The sequence below is a fragment of the Tupaia chinensis genome, unplaced genomic scaffold (assembly GCF_000334495.1).
Source record: "Tupaia chinensis unplaced genomic scaffold, TupChi_1.0 Scaffold000221_1, whole genome shotgun sequence".
NCBI classification, from domain to species: domain Eukaryota; kingdom Metazoa; phylum Chordata; class Mammalia; order Scandentia; family Tupaiidae; genus Tupaia; species Tupaia belangeri.
In genome coordinates this window covers 625,497-647,099 of record NW_006159696.1, presented here as the reverse complement: position 1 = coordinate 647,099, position 21,603 = coordinate 625,497, and the positions used below count along the sequence as shown (strand labels likewise).

Genomic DNA, 21,603 nt, shown 5'->3' with positions numbered 1-21,603 from the left:
GGGACTTTTTGCTGATGAGTTTTTTGAGTTCCTTGTGTCTCCCTTGTTGGATGTATAGTTTGCAGATATTTTAATCCAACCTGTAGGTTGTCTCCTCCCCACCCCCATGTAGAAGTTTCTACTGTTGCTTTTGTTGACCGGGCTTCTGAGATTGAAAGTTTTAAGAATACATTCATGAAGTAATGCAGCCGTCACCACAATCTAGCTTTAGAACATGTTTGTCACCCTAGAAAGAACCCTCGTAATCATTAGTAATCACTCCCCATTACTCCACACAACTTGCCTCCCACCCCAGCCACAAGCAATGACTTACCTACTTTCTTTTCTATAGTTTTCGCCTATTCTGGATATTTTATATGAATGGTATCAGGTGGTCTATAGTCTCTTGTGACTGGCTTATTTCACTTAGCATGTTTTCATTCATCATGTAGCATATATAGGTAGTTTATTCCTTTTTATAGTCTAATAGCATTCCATTGTAAAAATTGACTTCCTTATTCATTATTCAGTTTATGAGCATTTGCGTTGTTTCTACTTTGGGTTATAATAAGTGATGTTGTCATGAATACTCATTGTGCAAATTTATGTATATTTTACGTATTCCATTTCTCTTGGGTATATACCCAGGAGTGGAATTTCTGGGTGTTATGGGTAGCTCTACATTTTTTTAAAATTTGTATTTATTGTTATTTTCTTTTTTAAAAAATTGTACCAGAGAGATGGAAAGAGAAAGCAAGCTACCAGGTCTGGGACTTGAACCATGATCGGCCATATGGGAGTCCAGCACTTTAACCAACATGGCACCTGCCAGCCCCTCCACATTTAACATTTTAAGAACCTACCAAACTTTTTGGGGTGGCCACACTATTTTACATTTCTACCTACAAGGGGCTCAAACTCCAGTTTCTCCATGTTGTACTTTAGACTTTTTATTGTCTGGCTTCAAAATAGCCATCCTAAAGGGTGTGAAATAGTCTCTCATTGCGATTTTGAGTTGTTTGCTGATGAGGTTGAGCATCTTTTCATTTGCTTATTGGCCATTTGTATATCTTCTTGGGAGAAATACTTATTGACCTTTGACCATTTAAAAAATTGGATTTTTATTAAGTTTTAAGAGTTATATATATACTATAGGTACAAGTCCCTTATCAGATGTATGATATATAAACATTTTCATCTATTTTGGGGGATTGTCTTTTCACTTTCTTGGTGACATTGTTTATAGCACAAAAGGTTTTAATTTTAATGAAATCCATTTTATGCATTTTGTTGTGTTGTTGATTTTGCTTTATATTATCTAAGAAACCATTGCCTAACTCAGATTTTATAGTTTCAGCTCATATCTAGGCCTGTGATCCATTTTGAATTTTTTTGTGTGTGGTGTGAGGAAGGTATCCAACTTTTTTCTTTTGCATATGTATATGCAGTTGTCTCAGTTTGATTTGTTAAAACTACTTTTCTTTCTCACTGGGTTGTCTTGATAGTCTTATAAAAAAAAAGTGGGCTTATTTTGGATTCTCAATTATATTCCATTAATCTGTATGTCTGTCCTTGTGCCACACTGTCTTAATTAACAGTAGTATCTCAGAACTGTTTCTTAAAAGTCACATTTTAGTTAGGTGTGTGAGTGTTCTTATACAGAGATACACATGGAGGTATGTATGTAATGGATTATGATATAAATGTGTGAAAACCTCTGACATGATCTGACATTACAGTGCTCCCTGTAAATGGTTCACTCTCTTGTGGCAACTTAATGATGTGCTTCATCTCTGGATCTCTGGGCATAGATAAAGCAGGATAGAGGACCTGTCTCTTGTTTTTTTTTTTTTTTTTTTTTAAGATTAGGTGAATGACTGACTTCTTTAGTAGGTAGGTGAAGTGCTCTTTTTGGCATGTGTGTGAATTTAGGATGATAAAGAGGGCTTAGAATAGCTGTGGGAATTTCTAGAATACTAATCAGAGATGAATGTAATGATGGTGAATGAAGTATGATTTGAAATTTTGCAGTTCGCAGCATTTTGTATTGGGCCAGTCTTTTGAATATATTCAGTTTCTTTGAATATATTAAGCATGACTCTGTTGGATAACTTCATTGTCTGGATCTTCTGTAGCTTTTCTTTTTTTTTTTGCAGATTTCATGTCACTTGTGTTGTCCTTGCCTTATTATATATATACATATATATATGTGTATATATATATGTATATATATACATATGTATATATATATGTATGTATATATATATAGTGTTATGACATTATATACAAAAAATTGCAGAAATAATTTAAGGTTTGGAATGATGCTCTCTAGTTCTTTCCAGAGGGGATTTTTGTTTACTTTTGACAAGAGGCTACCTAATGACACTAGCACATGTGGTTAATCTTAATCCAGTCGGAGACAAAATTCAAACTCAACTACTCAGACACCCTTTTGGAATTGGAGGTTGCCCCTTGGACGAGGAGGGTGGAGGGGTGAGGATGGCCTCGGATGCTCAGCCCTGAGGATTTTCTTAGTTTGCTGAATCTTTGTCTCCATATTGTTTACTCCCTTGTTAGTACTGCTGATGCCTTGAAACAAGTTTTTGTGTTTTGTTTGTTTCTAATTTTTCTTGGAAACTTTGGAGGGGGGTGGTGTTCGTCCAGTTCTGTACTTGTTCTCAGGGAGTCAGTATGAATTACGTAGATAGAATTCATTGTAAATAGATAAGGAAAGTAATTTGTAAAGAGAATTGAGGAAAGTAATTTGTTAGTTTGATTAAGGTTTATTTCCTAAAATTCTGTATTTTAAATTCTATATGTGATTTCAGTTTTTTCCTCAGGGCGAAATTTAGGGTACTAGTTTTTCATAGGAGAGCAGTTGTTAGAAAAGAAATTGTTAGGAATAGGCAAGGAAGGAAAAGCTAAGTATTTTTGCAGAGTTCAGGATACTTAGTTGTTAGGAGTGAGCACATAAAAGGAATTGACATAGTTGTTGGCATGTTATTGTCACAGTTGAAGGCGGTAGAGTCCTAGGTATTGATTGTGTAGGTGGCATTGAGAACTGTGTGTTTCATCAGGTTGAGTAAAAATTTGAAATTTGTTCCGCAAGGAAAACCCAGGATAGCATTCTAAGTCATTAAGTAGAGGAGGCAACTTTGGGGATAGCTTTATGGTTATGCCTTATTGCAATATATATCTGCAGCACAGCCTTTCGTTTTAAGAGATTGCAAAAATAATTTAATTTTGTAGAGCTCATTTGTTAATATAAATTATGTAAAATGCCTGATTTTAACTAGTGTGCTGTCAAGCGAATTAAAGGTCTTCATGAGTTTACTTATGGTCTGATCTTTCTACCATTCCCATGCTTCTTACATTTCAAAATCACAGAATTTCCTATTATTTTCAACCATTTGTAGTTGAAGAGGGAAAATGGTATCTCTTATAGATCCTTCTTCTCTCCAGAAAATAAGATGTGCTGCAGGGATTTCATTTCAGATGATTTTATCGCCGGTTTCAGTTGATGTTAAACATGTTTGGAAGGTAGGAATTCTTTAGCTGATTGCTTTTCATGCCTCCATCTTCCCAGTGTTCACACAGTGTATGTGTCCTAGGAGACCAGCTTAAGATCTGTACATTTCTTTGGAACCAGCTGATCATTTTGGCCACTCCTTCTCTTTTTAAGTGACATCTCTCCCACAGTGCTGCCAACTTACTGAGAATATTCAACTGTGGAAACACATTGAAAGAATGTTAAATGGAGACCTGTATATGATAGAGTTGTAATTGTTATGTCTCTCTTCATAGACACGTTTCTTTTGCAGCACCTGACTCCTAAATGCTGCAGTCTGGAAGCGTCTCCTAAAAATACACCTATTCTCTTATATGTCACAAAATCCAAACCTTAATAGCTAGTCTGTATTCAAATTGTCCCAATTGTCCTCCCTGCAAAAGGTCATTTTGTGCTATAGTCAGGTACAATTTTTTTTTTTTTGAGAGGTTTTTGCCTTAGGGTGCATCAGAAACAGTGAAAGAGATAGTGAGAAATCATGCCCCGGGGGATGGGCATGCCACAGTCTCTTCTCTGTTCTCCTGGGATCTTGAGCACACAGGCACATGCACCCAGCATGATTTTCAAGCTACCAGGTCCAGGAATTGAACCATAGTTGGCCATGTGGGAGTCCAGCAACATAACCACCACACCATCTGCTGGCCCTTTTTACCTAATATCCATCTCTCTTGTGAAGATAGTGTGTGGCTGGGTGTTCAAATTGAAATTTTTGGGGGGTAATGTGTGGAGAGTGTAATGGAGAGTCCTGTCCTATCATTTTGTTTTTCCTCTCTAGCTTTTTCCCAAAAGCTAAATTCGTAACTGATTTTCTGGAAGTAGGATTTGGAGTTCATGTATTTCATTTAATTTTTATTTCAGACACTTCAAAAAAAGTTTATTTCTGTCTTCCATCAGGGTAGGCATGGAGGAAGACAGGCATCCCCACCAGAGTCCACACTGATCTACCCTCATCTCAGATAGCCCAGTAACAGGGGTGTGATCAAGTGGCCTGCATGCTCAGGCACTCTCAGGACTCAAACCTTGGGCCTTTCCCATGTGGGTCTACTTGTGTTACTGCTGTGTTTGTTACCTGGCCATCATCATTCATTTTTACCAAACTACAGTTATCTCCACTTCTCCTTTTACCCCCCACCATGATATTAGCTTCTTTTTGTGTTTGTTTTTCTTTTCAGATACCAGGGGGTACAACGTATGCTCACCAGAGAGAAAGAGCGAACCCAGTGGGGTGTCACCACACTGTGGTCCCTTCTTATCTCTTATCTCTTCATCTCAGCAGGATCTTGGGCATGTATGGGCACACACACTTTTGGCCGTGTAGGAGCTAGCTCCCTTAATCACCGTGCTATGGGGCCCTGGTCCAGTGTTAGCTTTTTTTAAGATACCAGGTCAGTTGCCTTATAGAACATCCCCACAGTTTAGATTAGTCTGATTTGTGTGTGTGTGTGTGTGTGTGTGTGTGTGTGTGTGTGGTGGTTAACTTGTATCTCCAGCCACAACTTGTATCTCTAGTCACTCTGTTTCTTAAAAACGGAAGGTTGAATCTAAAGGCTGGATTATATTTATTTATTTTTTGGCATAGGTGCTCCGTGTGTTTGGGATATTGGTTCATAACACAAAGCTTCATTGTCTCCCTAAAGTGCGATCATTTGGTTAGTGCAATGTTCACCAAATCTATCCATGATGAAGATGAGTTCCTCCACTTGACGTGAGCAGTCGATTGGCAAGGAGACATTTTAGTTCCTTGTGAATATTCTGTGTTTCCCAGCAGCTGTGTACCTGATGTTTTAGCATTCATTAGTGAGCAGTGTCTGGATCAGCTAGTTCATTTGGGTTTGCAGAGTGGTGTTTTCTCTTACCTTATCCTTATTCTGGATCTATTACCCATCTTCTGTGTTAGATTGAATTACGGTTCTCCCTAACAAAATGAAGTAAGTGCTTTTTTCCCTTTAATATACCAACTCTTTATTCTGACAGTTGGTTAATAGTCATCTCCAACAGTGGCAGATGTCTTAGTACCCCAGAGACTTTTTTTTTTAGTGTCATAGAGATTTTTTTGTTTGTAATGTTTTATCATCATTTGAGTCACTTTCAAAAATAGACTCTTGTTTCTAGAAGTTTTAGATCTGTGGAGAAACAGAGAAAGTTCACATATACCCAGTTTCTCCTGCTATCAGCATCTTAATTAGTATGGTGTATTTGTTACAATCAGTGAGCATTATCTATCCATTGTTAGCGCCTAAGTCCATACTCGGCTTCCTTTTTTAGTTTTCATCTAGGGTTCTTTCACTGTTACATGATTTTGTCTCCGTAGGATTTCTTAGTTGTGAATTTCTTAGACATACCTTCTCAGACACGACCTTGGCAGTTTTGAGGGAGTACTCTGTATTTTGTAGAATACTCTTTTATTGGAGTTTATTTGATGTTTTTCTCATGGAGTTGCTCATAATATTTCTTTATCATACTTTTAATGAACTCGGGGTCAGTAATGATAACCCCTTCCTATTCAGATTTTACATTAGTAATTTATATCTTTTCTCTCTCTTTTTCTGGGGGTTTGGTCTGGTTAAATGTTTTATCAATTTTGTTTGTTTTCAAAGAGCCAGCCTTTGTTTTTCTTGGTTTTTCTCTATTTTCTTGTTTTAAATTTCACTGATTTCTGCTTTTTTTCTTTTTTTTAAATTTTAACACTGACATAAATTTATTTTATTGTTGTCCAGCTCTTTTTTTCTCTTGGCATGAAATATTCATATTTCTTAGTGAATTATTGAAAACAACTTGGATTTACAGAATAAGCAGTGCAGGATTAAATTGGTTGAGTTCCATCTTTCAGGCATAGTAGCATCATTTTTTATACATACTATTCCTTTTTCTTCTTGTTGGGTGTTTTAGCAAATTTTCGCCAACAAAACAGACAAAATTTGGAGATGATGACTATCACAGATGCCACACAGGCCAGCAGGAACCCGATTACATCCAGAGAGTGGTACTGGGAGCAGGTGAGGTTCAGGGTAGCTGGCCGCAGATGCTTGGCCCTCTTGTGGCACTTGACAAACTTGATCCAGAAGACTGCCTGATCCAGGGGCTTTACTGGATGGTCACGTTGAATTCTTTTTTTTTTTTTCTTTCCTTTTTTTTTTTTTTTCTTGGAGAGGTTTTTTTTTGCTATAGGGCGCGTGCGCTTGCCAGACAGAGAGAGACATAGAGACAGAAAGCGAGAAATCACCCCCCGGGGGGATGGTCACGCCGCAATCCCTTCTCCTCCATTCTCCTCTCGGGATCTTGGGCATGCACGCACACACGCCCGGCGTGAGTTTTAAGCCACCGGGTCCGGGACGTGAACCGCAGTCGACTACATGGGAGTCCAGCGACATAGCCATTATGCCAACTGCTGGTTCCCATGTTGAATTCTTGACAACTTCATTGCATTCTCTTTGTATGAAGAGTCATTAATGCCTGTCTTCAATGCATTGAGCACATCTGTACTTGACGTTGTATTAAAGTCCAGTCTAACAGCTGCTCCTCTGGCTTTCAGATGAACAGCGTTTTGAAGTCGATCTGCAAACAAAGGAAGTCACACCATGGGGATCCCATGGTAGATGGCCTCATAGATGCCGTTGGTGCCACCATGAGTTATAAAAGCTTTGGGGTTTTGGATGACCAAGAAGGTCATTCTGGGGAATACACTTGTATAGCTGAGTATTGGGTCCTAAAGTAGCTGGTTTCTTGCCATTATATCTCCATGCAACCTTTTCGGGAATCTGGGCAAGAGCCGATGCAATCACATTGGCCCTTTCTTTTGTCATGTTACTGACCATTGACCCCAGAGAGAAAACACCACCACACCATTTTCTCCAGAGCTCTGGAGAAAGTCTTCCATTTCCTTTGGCAGGGGTTTGGCAGGTTTGCAGTGGAGTCCTCCAACAAAATCAAAATTGGGTAAGAATAGGCGAGGAAATTCAAGATCCCAGTAGTTTCAAATAAGCTATATGTCAGCTTTCCTCATGGTCTGAAATAATGTAGTGGGTCTTCCACTCAGGTTTGTAGGCTGGCAGCTGAATTATCAGTAGGAAATCTTCATTTCTCTTTTTTCCCTGAAATCACTAGTTCTCGGGAGCCATGAGGAATCTTCTCCTGAAGGCCTGCCTGTTCTTTTTTTTTAAATTCTTCTCCTTGGTTTAGATGTCATTTTTCACTCTGTAGCTCAAATTGTCCCAAGTCTAACCAGTGGGGATTTCTTTTCTTTTTTTCTGGGGGGGGGAGGTTTTTGCTATAGGGCATGTGCGCTGTCTAGAAAGACAGAGAGAGACAGAGAGATAGCAAGCGAGAAATCACCCCCCGCCCCCCAGGGGAGATAGACATGCCCTGCAATCCCTTCTCCATTTTCCTTTCAGGATCTTGGGCCCACATGCACATGCACCCAGCGTGAGTTTAAGCCACTGGTCCAGGACTTGAACTGCAGTGGACTACATGGGAGTTCAGCAACATAGCCATAATGCTAACTGCTGGTCCCGCCAGTGGGGATTTCTTGAGGTGGCATTCTGTTGTTTGATCTGATCTGGTTGATTGATCAGGTGCTTCCTTGCTTTCTGGCAGAAGCAGATGTCTGAGTTTCAACTTGTGTGTTCCCTTCCCCAACATGGAACACTCTATTTCTTTAGGGAGTTGATTTCAGTCATAATTATTTTGAACAGATTTGTCACCGGGAATCAGCCCTTTGGCTTTTCTTTGGTAGACACAAGGGTCATTGAGGCCTCCTGTCCATGCTGGCATTTAATGTGTATTTCCTTCTAAAATTACATTTTCTCATTCAGTTTGTATAGATAAAAATGTCCTTTAAGAGTAGGTACTCTTGGACCGACAGGTGGCATGGTGGTTAAGGGCGCTGGATTCTCACATGGCTGACCACGGTTCGAGTCCTGGACCTGGTGGCTTGCTTTCCCTTTCTCTCTCTCTCTCACTCTGTCCCTCTCTGGTCAAATTCAAATAAATAAATATACAAAAAAAAAAAGTTAAATAAAAAATAATTCTTAAAAAAAAAAGAGTAGGTACTGTTAGTAAAACTCGTCCGCCCTAATTTAAAAAAATTATGAACGAGAAGTTATCATTGAACGTAAATGGTGACAGATATTTCCAAGGAATATTGTGGGACTGTGATTCCTTATGTGAACCTGGTGATAGGTGAATGTAGAAGTCTTGGAATGAGTATACATAATGGCTATTCAGCAGAAAAACCCATGTCCCCTCTCCAAAGGACCTATTTTACTGTGATGTAAAAATCAGGTCATGTGCATTTTATAATAAACTACTTGTTAAATAAAAAGAAATATACTTTAATTACATCCAGCCAAGCTCTGCCGTGAAGTCTCTGAAAGTGATTTGTACTTTAGCAGTTTTGGATGAGATCGTTACCACTACACTGCTATGCCTTTTTAAGAAGCTTGAAAATTTTAGTATGCAACATTTTGAATGATCTGATTTTTGTTTTTCTACATGTTTATTATTATTTTATCATTCAGTTTTGAAATATTTGAGGTTTAGCATCGGAAATTTTTTGTTTTTTGTTTTTTCTTTTTAACAAAGAATTGCAGTGTACCAGTACCTTACAAATAACTCATTTAACTTTTCAAACCTTTTAGGTAAATACTGTGAAAACAAAGTTAAGTAACCTGGCCAAGGTCGTACATCTAACAAGGGATGGGGCCAAAGTCCCTGAGTCCAGACAACCCATATGCCCTCTGGCAAAAACCTACACTCCGAGCTTAGCCTCTCCTCTGTGCTGCCACCCTCTGCTGTGGAAGCAGAAGAGCTGTGGTTCAACATCTTGTTCTCCCCATCCCTCATGTTAAATACCTCCTACTGGCTGCCACGTACCATAATGTCATGGTGTGGCATGGCAAGCAGTAGTTACTTAAGCAATAAAGACAGTTTTGAGATTCCTAATTGGTAAATTTCAGAACCTTGTTTTCCATTGCTTTGAGTTAGTTAGTGCTTTGCTACAAATCTGTTTTGCCAAGACAGAACTTTCATAAATATTACAGTGATAATCTCCAAAATATTGAGAGCTTTTTTTAAAGTATGTTGAATTCATTTAGAGTATATATATTTTTCTTTTTTTATTTTTGCCATAGGGCATATGTGCTTGCCAGAGAGAGAGAGAGACAGAAAGTGAGAGATCACTCCCCTCTCCCAAAGGGGATGGCCATGCCACAATCTCTTCTTCTCCATTCTCTTGTGATTTGGGGCACATGCATGTGCCCAGCATGCTTTTTGAGCTACTGAGTCCAGGACTCAGTCCATGGAGTTGACTATGTGGAATCCAGCACCTTAGCCACCACATACATACCTGTCAGCCCCATGGTGTAAATTTTAAAGCATTGTGATGTCAAGATCAAATGAGAATAGATAAGAATACTTTATAAGGTACAGGGCGCTAAATGTTTGTTAGTAGCTTGCTGGCGTGCATAGTTGATTGAGTTGCAGAAGAAAGATGATTATTTTATGGGAAGAACATATTTTGCTGGTAACCCTAGGTTCTGGAATCAGACTTATAAATTCCAGTTCTTTGATATAGTACCATGGGGTCCACTGCGTCCTATTTCCTAGCTTATTTTTGGCCTTATCCTCTGTCTCCTCATAGCTATTGAGGCCTGCTGCTTTCCTAACAGTAGGACACACTCCTTTTGAAAAGAGTATCAGCCAGTGATAAAAGGAAGAGAACAGGGAGAAGCATTTTTCCATATTTTTAGAAACTAAAGGCAAATGTATATAGAATACTGGGGGAAAAGTAAATATAGAAAGATCAGAAGTATCCACAGCCTGGCTACTAATAGTTGGTGTTCTATGTGTGTGGGAGTGATTAATACACATGGGTGACCACTTGCACATATATATGTTTATAAGGGATTTGGAAATTGTATTAGCGTACGCTAATCAGGGACTAGAGTATTAGTAACTATTTTGACTAGAGATAAAGTCTTAAAAAATAGATTTTGTTTAAAAGAAATGAGTCCCTAATAGAGTAAGAGTTTTTGTAAAATAAGAGATTTACAGCATTGATTTTTATACCTTAGTCACTAAGGCTTATTACTGTTTCATTAACGGTGAAAAATGAAGGATGAGCCTTCAGGGGTTTTATGAAGTCAAAACTCTTTCCATAGTAATGCTAAGTTATTGTATTTGTGTTTTTTCGTGTCTGTTCTAAGAGTTTTCCAGAGGCCTTATGACATGATCTGTGATGTGGAAGTAGACTCAATGCAGAAGCAAGTAACGAGTCTAGTAGTCTGGTATTCAGTCAGACAATAAAGAGATTTGTAAACATGTGAATCTTCTCTCAAGGTTTTTAAGAAGATAGTTATTTTTCATCAATATGCTGCTTTATATTAACTTGCAATGGGCTTATTATTATTTAAAATTGTTTAAAAAATACTCAGTTTTAGTGTCTATAATATAGTAACTAACTATTGTTGGATTTGTCAACTTAAATGAAAGTTCTCTGTTAGAAGTATGAGGGAGTGCTGACACCAGAAAGTTTGAGGACTGCTGTATTATATAAATATCAAAAAATCATTTGTGAACGTCACTATCTAACTCATCAGTAAAGCCTTTGGATCCCTCCCAGGTATAAATGTAGATTAAAAATTTCAAATTCTCACTTAAAAGTGTGAATCCTACCATTGGTAGTAAATGCTGTCATTTGTTTTCCTTGAAGTGACATGGTCACTTTGTTCATTCTCAAGTACCCTCTTCCGAATTGTCAGTTACTCTTTCAGGTAAAGTGGTGTTTCATTAAAAAAAAAGTGGCTCCCAAGTGCTTTTCCTAAGATAACCATCGTGCTTCAGTATAGTGCCGAAGTGTCTATTGTGTACTTTCCATTTTACCACACAGATAATTTGGGTATTCCTCTTTCTGTACCACACCAGAATTTAGCAAGGTACTATAGTGTAAAATCTGAAACCATGAAAATAAATTTTTCATGCTGTGTTAAGATCCTTTGGCCTCATCTGTACACTGTTGTCATAGTGTGCTCTGAGGACTCATAGGGCCATAAGAAAACACTTTCTGTGTCAGTATTAGAAACCAAAACTTACATATACATTTTATAATTTGGGGGTGAAAATTAGTGAAATTGTTAAATCTCTTACCAGACTCATTAGTAAAAAAAAAAAAGAGCCACACATTATCAATATCTGGAGTGAAAGAGTTGGCATCACTACACATCTTGTAGCTACTGTAAGAATAAGAGAGAGAGTGGAATGAACAAGTATGTTTACTCTGCAGCTACGTAACTCACACATGTCGACACAGTTCACAAATGGACACATCGTTTTTAAGAATATTGATTTTGGGACCAGCAGTTAGCGTAATGACTATGTTGCTGGACTCCCACATAGTTGACCACGGTTCGAGTCCCTGACCCAGTGGCTTAAACTCACACCGGGCGCATGTGCGTGCGTGCCCAAGATCCCAAGAGGAGAATGGAGGAGAAGGGACTGCGGCGTGGTCATCCCCCCCCGGGGGGTGATTTCTTGTTTTCTATCTGTCTGTCTGGCGAGCGCACGTGCCCTATAGCAAATCCTCTCAAAAAAAAAGAAAAAAGAATATTGATTTTGTTCTCTGACATAAGAGGAAAGCTGTATAATAATGAAATTAATTGAATTTGTAATGAAGAACTGTCCCTCCGGCCCTGTGATACCCAAGGGAACACCAGTCTGATGCACCACTGCTCCTAAAGCCGTGAGTCTCAACCTCTTTGAGTCTTGGAACATCTTTATGTACTTAAAAATTATAGACGGTCCCAGAGAGGTTTTCATTATGTATTTTATAGCTATTTTCATTGACCTTAGTAAATAAAATGAAGAACTTTAAAAAGTGCTCATTTATTAATACAAGTTAAAGTTGAATAATGTTTTTATGGAAGGTAACTGTTTTCTGAATGGGAAAATCCAATAATCTGTCATCGCAAGCTGCTTCCCTTGTTTAGAATGCCACACTAGTGAGAGAAGGGAAGGGGGAAAGGCCAAGGACTGGCATTTTTCGATGACCTCTTTTGCCTTTCAGCACTTTACAGATCATATCCTGTCTCTGATTTGAGTAGTTTGAGATAAGACTGCAGCAGTTCTTAGCGTTGTTTCTAAGTTCAGGGAACTGTCCGTCTTAGAGCTGCCTGCCTTGTCTTTGCCTCAGTCTTATGAAGTTTTGCCTTATGCATGCAGATTAGTATCAGCCAAAACCGCAAAAGGATCACTGTGTGGATTTCAGAGCTCTTTCTCTGCATTGCTCTCTTCTGTCTACACTGCCTTCAGATTCCAGTCATCTTCACCTTCTCCTCCACTCACTGAGGCTGCCATTCTGTTTTGTGTGGTCCTTGCTGCACAGTGTTCTAGAAAGGGTTCTTAGCCAGAATTGAGGGCAATTACAGGCTTGCCTAATTTGTTTTCCTTTTGTGTGTGTGTGTGGTGGTGGTGGTTCTGTTATCCAGTGTCTGACAGCACTTCCATTTATTCTGTTTTGTCTTCTTTTTAGTTGCCGTTCTAAAGAAGGTAAATCTGATCCTGGTTATCCACCGTCTCAGGAGCAGGAGGCAGGTTAATTAATAATTTTTTACAGTCACCTCAAGAACAGTTGTTTTAAAAGAACTGAAGTCATCTTTATTCATAAGAATGTGTGTATACATATGTGAGAAGAGAAGAAAGAGAGAGATGAGCACCTGCCCAGGGTCTGGTCACACCGTAATCCGTTTCCTTAGGTCTTCTATGCACCAGCTCCTGGGCACTCAAATGCATGCGTGGTGTGTTTTAGGCCAACCAGACCCAGTATTTGAACTGTGGTCTTCACGTGGAATCTATCATTCCTGTTGAGCAGCATATCACTACTGTGCCATGGGACAGGTCTGTGTGTTGAATTTGAGATCCCTTTGGAACATCTAAGTGGAAATGTTATATAGGCAGTAGGGTTTGAAATCAAAGGAGGGGAAGGATCAGACTTGGAAATAATATGCTTGGATTTATTGTATTAAAGTGGTAATTGCTTGGGTGTGGATGAGATTATAGAACAAATGAATATAGAAAGAGCAGTCTCGGCCTTTGAAGAATTCCATTTTAAATGTTCTGGTAGAGAAGATAGTGAATCATCCAAGAAACATGAGAAGAACTGACTTAAACAACCTAGAACAGAAATAGGAACTCTTCTACACTGATGGTGGAAGTGTAAACTGGTTCGGCCATTGTGGAAAACTGTGTGGAGGTTCCTCAAAGATCTATAAATAGAACTACCATTTGATCAAACAATTCCACACCTGGGTATCTACCCAAAGGACAGGAGAATGCTCAGTTGGAAAAGCCCTTGCACATCAATGTTTATTGCAGCATTATTCACGATCGCTAAGACATGGAACCAACCTAAATGTCCACAGACAGATGAATGGTTGGAAAAAGTGAGACACATATACTCTATGGAATACTACTCAGCCATAAAAAACAAGACCCTGGCATTTGATAGAAAGTGGCCAAACGTGGAGGATTTATTGCTGAGTGAAGCAAACCAGGATATGAAAGATAGATATTGTATGTATACATTTAATATGTACCGACTGTCTGCATTTTATGGTAGAGATCGAAATATTGGAGGGCATAAAAGCAGTGGAAATAGGGACCAGCAGTTAGCGTAATGGCTATGTCGCTGGGCTCCCATGTAGTCGACCGCGGTTCGAGTCCCGGACCCGGTGGCTTAAACTCACGCCGGGCGCGTGTGCGTGCGTGCCCAAGATCCCGAGAGGAGAATGGAGGAGAAGGGATTGCGGCGTGGCCATCCCCCCTGGGGGGTGATTTCCTGCTTTCTATCTCTCTGTCTCTCTCTGTCTGTCTGGCGAGCGCACGCGCCCTATAGCAAAAACCTCTCAAAAAAAAAAAAAAAAGCAGTGGAAAGAGTTATGTATGCTGAAGACAATGTAGAATGGGGCAGGGAGTAGGGAAGAGTATAGAGAAGGATGGCAAGAGAACAAATAGGCATGACATTAGTGGGACACAGAAATGGTTTATTACCTCTTGATAAGAACACGTGTAGTATTCTCAACTGGACTGGTCTGAGACGTATTTCATGTTGTGTAAATCCTTTATTCAAGCCAAGTAATATATAGTGATTGAATGTTTAAAAAGATAATGAGAATGGATAATATCTGGAAAAAATTGATGAAAAGCTATTTGATGATGATGACATGGATAGTAATGTCTTTGTCTTGACTGATAGGCATGGTAATGGTGCTGGAAAAAGAAATGTAATACACTGTAAAGATATATGTGATTCAATGTATTATAAAAATGATTATGGCAATAAATAAAATTTAAAAAAAGAAGCTACCTAGATCAGTGAATTATTGAAGAAGTTACCATATGTTAGTTTCCTGTTTCTCCTTTAGTAAGTTATTACTGTTTTTTACTGGCTTGAAACAATGGAAACTTACTCTCTTACAGTTCTGTAGACCATTAGTCTAAAATCAGTGATACTAGGCTGAAATCAAGGTGATACCAGGGCCACGTTCCCTCCAGAGGCTCCGGAAGGAAATCTCTCCCTTACCCCTTACGGCTTCTGATGGCTGCCCTGCCTTCCTTGACTTCTGGCTAACACCCCTCCACACTGCCTCCGAAGTCACTTCGCCTCCTACTTTTCCATGTGTCCAATCTCCCTCTGCTTCTGTCTTCTAAGACATTTGTGATGGCATTTGGTGCCCACCAGGTAATCCAGGATAAGTGCATCATCCCAGAATCTTCAATCACATCTGCCAAAATTTTACCTATAAGATTCACAGGTTCTAAGGATTAGGAACTGATATCTTTGGGGGGACATTTTTCAACCTGCCAGCCGAAGTTAAAGGTGGCCTGAACAAATGTCCTATCGGTGGATTCAAGAGTAACTGCTTATGGAGGCAGAGTCCAGATTGGGGATGTTAAGGTGAGTAGGTGGGCCAGCAAGTTGTGTGGTGATTAAAGCACTGAACTCCCACGTGGCTGACCACAATTTGAGTCCCAGATTTGGCAACTTGTTTTCTCACTTTCCCTCTCTGTCTCTGGTGAGCATCTGTGCCTATAGCAGATTGAAAAATAATATAATAAGTTTTAAAAATTAAATCTTTAAAAAAAGTGAATAAAGTGTGGTAGTTGGAAGTAGCAAGACTTCTGTCTTGATTGCTTTTCTGTGAGGATAATGATTGGAAGTATAAGAATGGAGAAAATTTGAAAGAAACATTGTAGAGCATAGAAGGTAATTTTAACAGAGAAAGGAGTTTTATTGTGCACTTACTGAGCTCAACTATGAAATAATAGTTGTATTCTTCTGTCCTTTTGTGTTGTAGAAAGTGGGTAGATAGCTGACTTCAACCAAACTTAGTATTTGGCAAGATAGGAATCTAAGAGTTCTGGGCACTAGGATACTCTTTGCTAAAAGAGTATTTTTTAATAGGGTGGAGCATGGAATTAAAATTGTAAAAGAATGTAGTAAAAGGAAGACAGGGAGAAAATAGAAAGGTAAGGTGCTAAAGACTACCTGAGGTCAAAGCATGTTTATATTGCTGCTGGTAAAGCAGGCTGCTAGGAAAAGAAGTTGTGGTTACAAATGGACACCAAAACGACGTTTTCGACAAGTGGTTCAGTTGCAGATGATGACTAGATTGAGGTAGTGACCATGGGAATACCTGGCTAGGTGTAAGCGGAGGGGTAGATGCTTGTGACGCTGGCGGAGAACTGAATGTCCATGTCTTTGGCAGGATTGGTCTCAGGGATGCTGATACCACTCAGGGATATAGCAGGGTTTGGGGTAAAGGGGAGGACTTTAATTGGGTGTGAAAGACCTCAGTCAGTGAGGGGCATGGCTGGAGACTGGTAAATCACAGCAACCAAGAGGGGAGCTGGGTGTTATAACTGAGTAACATGAGCTTTCAAGGATCATCAAGCCTTTCTGTTTCTGAAAAGACACTTGGGGATTGATGGTAGCTATAGGGAGTAGCTGGATACCTGCTACCATTTAAGAGAGCAGTGGGAGAAGTGATGTTTTCAGATCACACAAAGTTTCATTTAAAGCGAAGAAGCAAAGCAGATGCTGGGGACAGTAAGGCTGAGGAGATGGGGCTTTGGAACAGCAGTGTTAGCGGCTCCATGGAAAGGTTGGGGTGGTGGTGGGGGGGCGGGCAGTTGTGGAAGCGCGCAGGCCTGAGTCAGGGTCAGAGTCAGTCTGAGAGGTATGGAACTTCATGGGATGATGGTGAGCGCTTGGATGGGTGTTAAATATTTTCTTTGATAAAATGATGAATAGGTGCCATGATGAATTGTCTTACTTTTTTCTTTGATGTGCTGGGTACTAGGACACTTGGCTGATTTGACATAAATGAAAACTTCTGGGATACTATAATACTTGGCTGATTTGATGTAAGTGAAAGCTTCAGTTGATTACAGTTTTGACTTGCCTCTAAGGGCCTGCAGTGCAGCTTTTGAGTCTTGGTTTCAAGAGGAGGCAACCGAGGACAGAGAGACAGCAGGGAAAGAAGGCAGAGAAAAGGTGATACCTACATAAAAATACATGGTCATACTGCAATAGATGTATCAGTTACAAACCAAGGTTATTTGACATGTGGGTTTGAACTCTAGAATGATTACCCCTTGAACATTTCTGGTATATCACCAGTCCCACCCATTTAGCCAGAATGCACTTAAGGAATGCAAGTTAAGTAGCTGGTAAAATAGAGCAATAGCAGAGTAAACAAAGATCACATAATATTTTGATTCTAATTATGAGTCCCATCTGTGACCATACAGGCAACTATAGTTAGCTAGCCACCTTGGAGAATTGGTAAATATGGTCCAGATGAGGCTCAGAAAGTTTTGGGTAGCAGATTTGCTTTTTTTATGTTTTTTAAATTGCAGAAATTTTGTGAGTTACTTTTAAGTTTACAGATTCTGCTACTATTTCTAACTCCCTGTTGTCTTTATCCCTCAAGACCCACCCCTGTTTAAGATTGCCAGATTGGCCATCTGCTGTTGTTTCCCACTAGTCATTAGATTTCCTGTGTACTTAACCAAAGCATCTCTTCTGTTCATTTCTGTTCTGAGATTTATCACATCAGGCAACTACAGAAGCTGACTGACTATCTTGATGCTGGCCACCCTCAGCATGCATTTCTGAACCGCAGACTGTTGGCTTCCCAGGATCTCATTGGCAATATACTCTAATTCTTTTACAACATACAGCCGCTCCTACCCCCCCCCACACACACACACACTCTCAAACACATGTGCACATACATATGTGGTTGCACTCCCAACCAAACTATTAGATGGACTATAAGTAAACAGAAAAGTCAGAGTACAGAATTTTGCTTACAAGGTAGAATTACATGTATTTTTCCTGTTATTAGTGCTAAGTTCAGATGAAAGCTGGACATTATGCACAAGACAAATAGAAGACTGAAAAGTGGAGGGAAGGTGGGTTGGTTCAGGACCTCAGGACTCAAGTAGTAATGTGATGGTACAAATAACTAGGTTTTCTTACTGTCTCACCTATTCCAGGGTGTGTATGGAGAAACTGGCAGTCCAGAAATGTGGGGCATAATAAAAGCCCAAGAACAATTTGTTCTCTCTAGCCAAGACCAGGAAAGGGATAACCTGACGAGATACCAAACAGCATAGAAGAAACAGCTGATTAGCAAAGGCCAAGGGGCACCTAGACTTCCGCAGTGTCCGACTGTAACAAAGCAAACACTCCCCACTTAGTGTCAGCCTGTGCAGTAGGGGAGCAGTCATTGACAAGGAGCCAATCGGAGCTTGAAACACCTCTTTTCTTCTGGTATTAGTCCCTCCTTCCCTTCTCTGCCGCTCAAGGTCAGCTACTCAGGAACCTGCGCGCTTCATCCCTACTGGGTAATTCCTCCAGCAAAGCAGAGTCAGAGGTACTGGGTAATTCCTCCAGCAAAGCAGAGTCAGAGGACGCCTGCTGCAATAGAGTATTTACATAAGATCCATTCTCCTAAGGTAATAACCCACATATCCACGTTTAAATAGAAGATTTCTTGTACCAAGAACTAAATAAGCCTCAGTTAGATAAAAGCAGTTAGTACATGCTGACGCTGAGGTGACACGTGTTAAAAGACAGAATTACAATAAATCTAGTTTTGCAGATTTTAATTGGCTTTTATTTGCCATTTTAGAATTCAGCAGCAGTCTGGACTAAAAGTGGTTCAGAATGCTCCACCCTACCATATGCGCAGGTTGTATTTATAGCCAGATAAAAGGAAGGGACTGCAGAAAACGGAAGTGAGGTCCAGAGACAGCTGGATGACTTACAGCTCTGCATTTGCTTTGTCATTGGAACTTGGCCACCTCTGATTGACTGAAGCTCAGCTGCTAGGTGAGATTGAGCTATTTGTTAAAAAAGGCAAATTCCTAAGTTAAGTTGTTTTTTTTTTTTCCAGTTTATTTACATACTAAGCGGGGTTGTAGTATGCTTTGTAGGTCTTATAAGGAGGCTTCTAAAGCCTAAATTTAGTTCAATTAACAGGTAGATATTAGAAGTGATAACAAGGATTTTAAGGCAACCATCAAGACCATGTCATAATGTTTAAACAAGTAATTATAAATGTTCTTGAGTCAATTTTTTTTTTTAATTTGCTGTAGGGTGGATGTGCCCTCCAAAGAGAGATGGGAGATGGGGAGGAGCTAGGAAGCATCCCCCACCAGGAGGTGCTACACCACAGTCCCTTCGCTTAGGATTTTGAGCATGCCCATTACACACACCTGAGACAGATTTTTTTAAAGTAAAAATTCTCAGCCAAGATAAGAGTAAGTTTCTGTAAATAAATACAACACAATAGATATAAAGAACCACATGGGTATTTTAGAACTAAAACATAACAGTAACCAAAATATTAAGTGGGGCCAGCTAGTAGTGTAGTGGTTAAGGGCACTGGATTCCCACATGGCCGACCACAGTTTGAGTCCCGGACCTGGCAACTTGCTTTCTCTTTCTCTCTCTCGTCAAATAAAAAAAAAAAAAAAAAACAAAGAAAGAAAAAGAAAATAAATAAGTGAATAAATAAATACAATTAAATAAAATAATTTTTAAAATTCTTAAAATTAATGGGCAAAACAGTAACAAAACTGACAAAAGAAAGTAAAGATGATGCAGATGCACAGTATCAGGAATAAAATCAGAAGTAGAAACCCTGAAGAAGGGGATATAATAAACAGCTCTACACAAATAAATTTGACAACTTTGGTGAGATTAACTAATTCCTCAGAAAACCCAAGCTACTGCAACTTGCCGGTATGATAATTTGAATAGTGCTATAACTATTAAGAAAGTGTGATGTATAATTTAAAACTGAAAACAAGTCTAGATGATTTCACTGGGTAATTTTACCAGATGTTAAAGAAGAATTCACACAATTTCTACACAGTATTTCTGCCAGAAAATACAAGCTAAGAGATACTTTTTAATTAATTTTATGAGACCAGTATTATCTTGTTACCAAAATGGGACAGAGAAAATACAAAAAAGAAAACTATGAGTAAAGATAAATTTTCTTCGTAAGTATATGTGCAAAAAGTATTAATACAATTCGGCAATATATAAATAAAATTATACACTGTAAGTGGAATTTTTTTCAGGGATACAAGGTTGGTTCAATATTTGAAAATCTATCAGTATAATATGTCAGTGTAACCATTTTAACAGGATACTGAAGAAAAACCACACAGACTTATCATTTGTTGAGAAAGATCAGCACTATGATGAAAACTCCAAGAAACTGGGAAAAGAAGGAACCTTCCTAAAGGGGATAAACAATGTCTGCATAAAATACACAGTTCATTTGGGGACTGCGTGCCAGTTCCAGTGTAAGCAGTAATGCCGTGTTGTTAAAAGGGAGACATTAAAGCCCGTTTTATGCCCCCCCCCCAAAAAATACAGTTAACTTCGTGCCCAATGAAGGATTAAATGCTTTCCTCTGTGATTGGAAGCAAGCAGGCAAAGATGCCCTTTCTCACTGCTCTTGCTCAGCGTAGTATTGGACGATGTTCCAGTCTGGACAGTAAGACTGGGAGACCCAGCTGCTGTGGGTTAGCAAGAACACAAGGCAAAGCTGTATGGGCAACCATGGGTCTAGATCACCCAGGTGGCTGAAAACACACTGGGTGCATGTGTGGGCACCCAGGATCCTGAGGATCTAGGAGGCTGGGAATGGGTATCGTGTTTTTACAGGACCTGTTAATGGTGCTTCTTTTGCATGTGCTCACTCCCTCTCTCGCTTGTTCTCTCTCTCTCTCGTGCACACACACACATGCTCTCTGTTCCTAGAGAGAATAACTAATTTCAACAAGACAAGGGGGAAAGGTACTGCACATTGGAAAGGGAGAAATGATGTTCCTTTGGCATTTGGCATATGGCATGATCATCTATAGAAAATCCCAAGTAATTGTAGAAAAGACTTGTAAAACTGATATGCGAGTTAGTAAGATTACAGGTTAAAAGACTAACATAAAAAAACAGCTGTTCATATTTCTCTACACTGGCAGTGAACATGTGGGAACTGAAATTAAAAATACAATGATACTGGGCCAGCTCCATAGCTTAGTGATTAAGGGAGCTGGATCCCAATGGCTGACTGTGCATTTTGACTCTTCTGGCCCTGCAGCTTAGAAAACATTCCACGTGTGTGTGTGTGTGTGTGTGTGTGTGTGTGTGTGTATGCGCGCATGCAAAATCTTGACAGGATGGAGAGATGGAAGAGAAGGGATTTCAGCATGGCCACATCTCATGGTGGGGGAGGGCTGCCTTCTCCTTCTCCCTCTTCTTGTTTCACACTCTGTCTCTGTCAAGTGCACGTGCCCTTTGGCAAACAGACAAAATAGCATTTTGAACTATTCCCCTCAAATAAAATGCTTAACTATGAATATCTGACAAAACATCTATGGGAGTTGTTGGCTAAAAACTGTAGAATGCTGATGGAAAAAAAAAAACTTAAATAAATGGAGAGACACACTGTGTTCATAGATTGGAAGACTCAACATAGTTT

General features: G+C 39.4%; 1 pseudogene; it reads right to left on the bottom strand.

Moving 5' to 3' along the window:
* Window positions 1–6,381: 6,381 nt before the first annotated feature.
* LOC102484285 (UDP-glucuronosyltransferase 2B31-like) lies at window positions 6,382–7,583 on the bottom strand (annotated as a pseudogene).
* Between the last annotated feature and the right edge of the window lie 14,020 nt (window positions 7,584–21,603).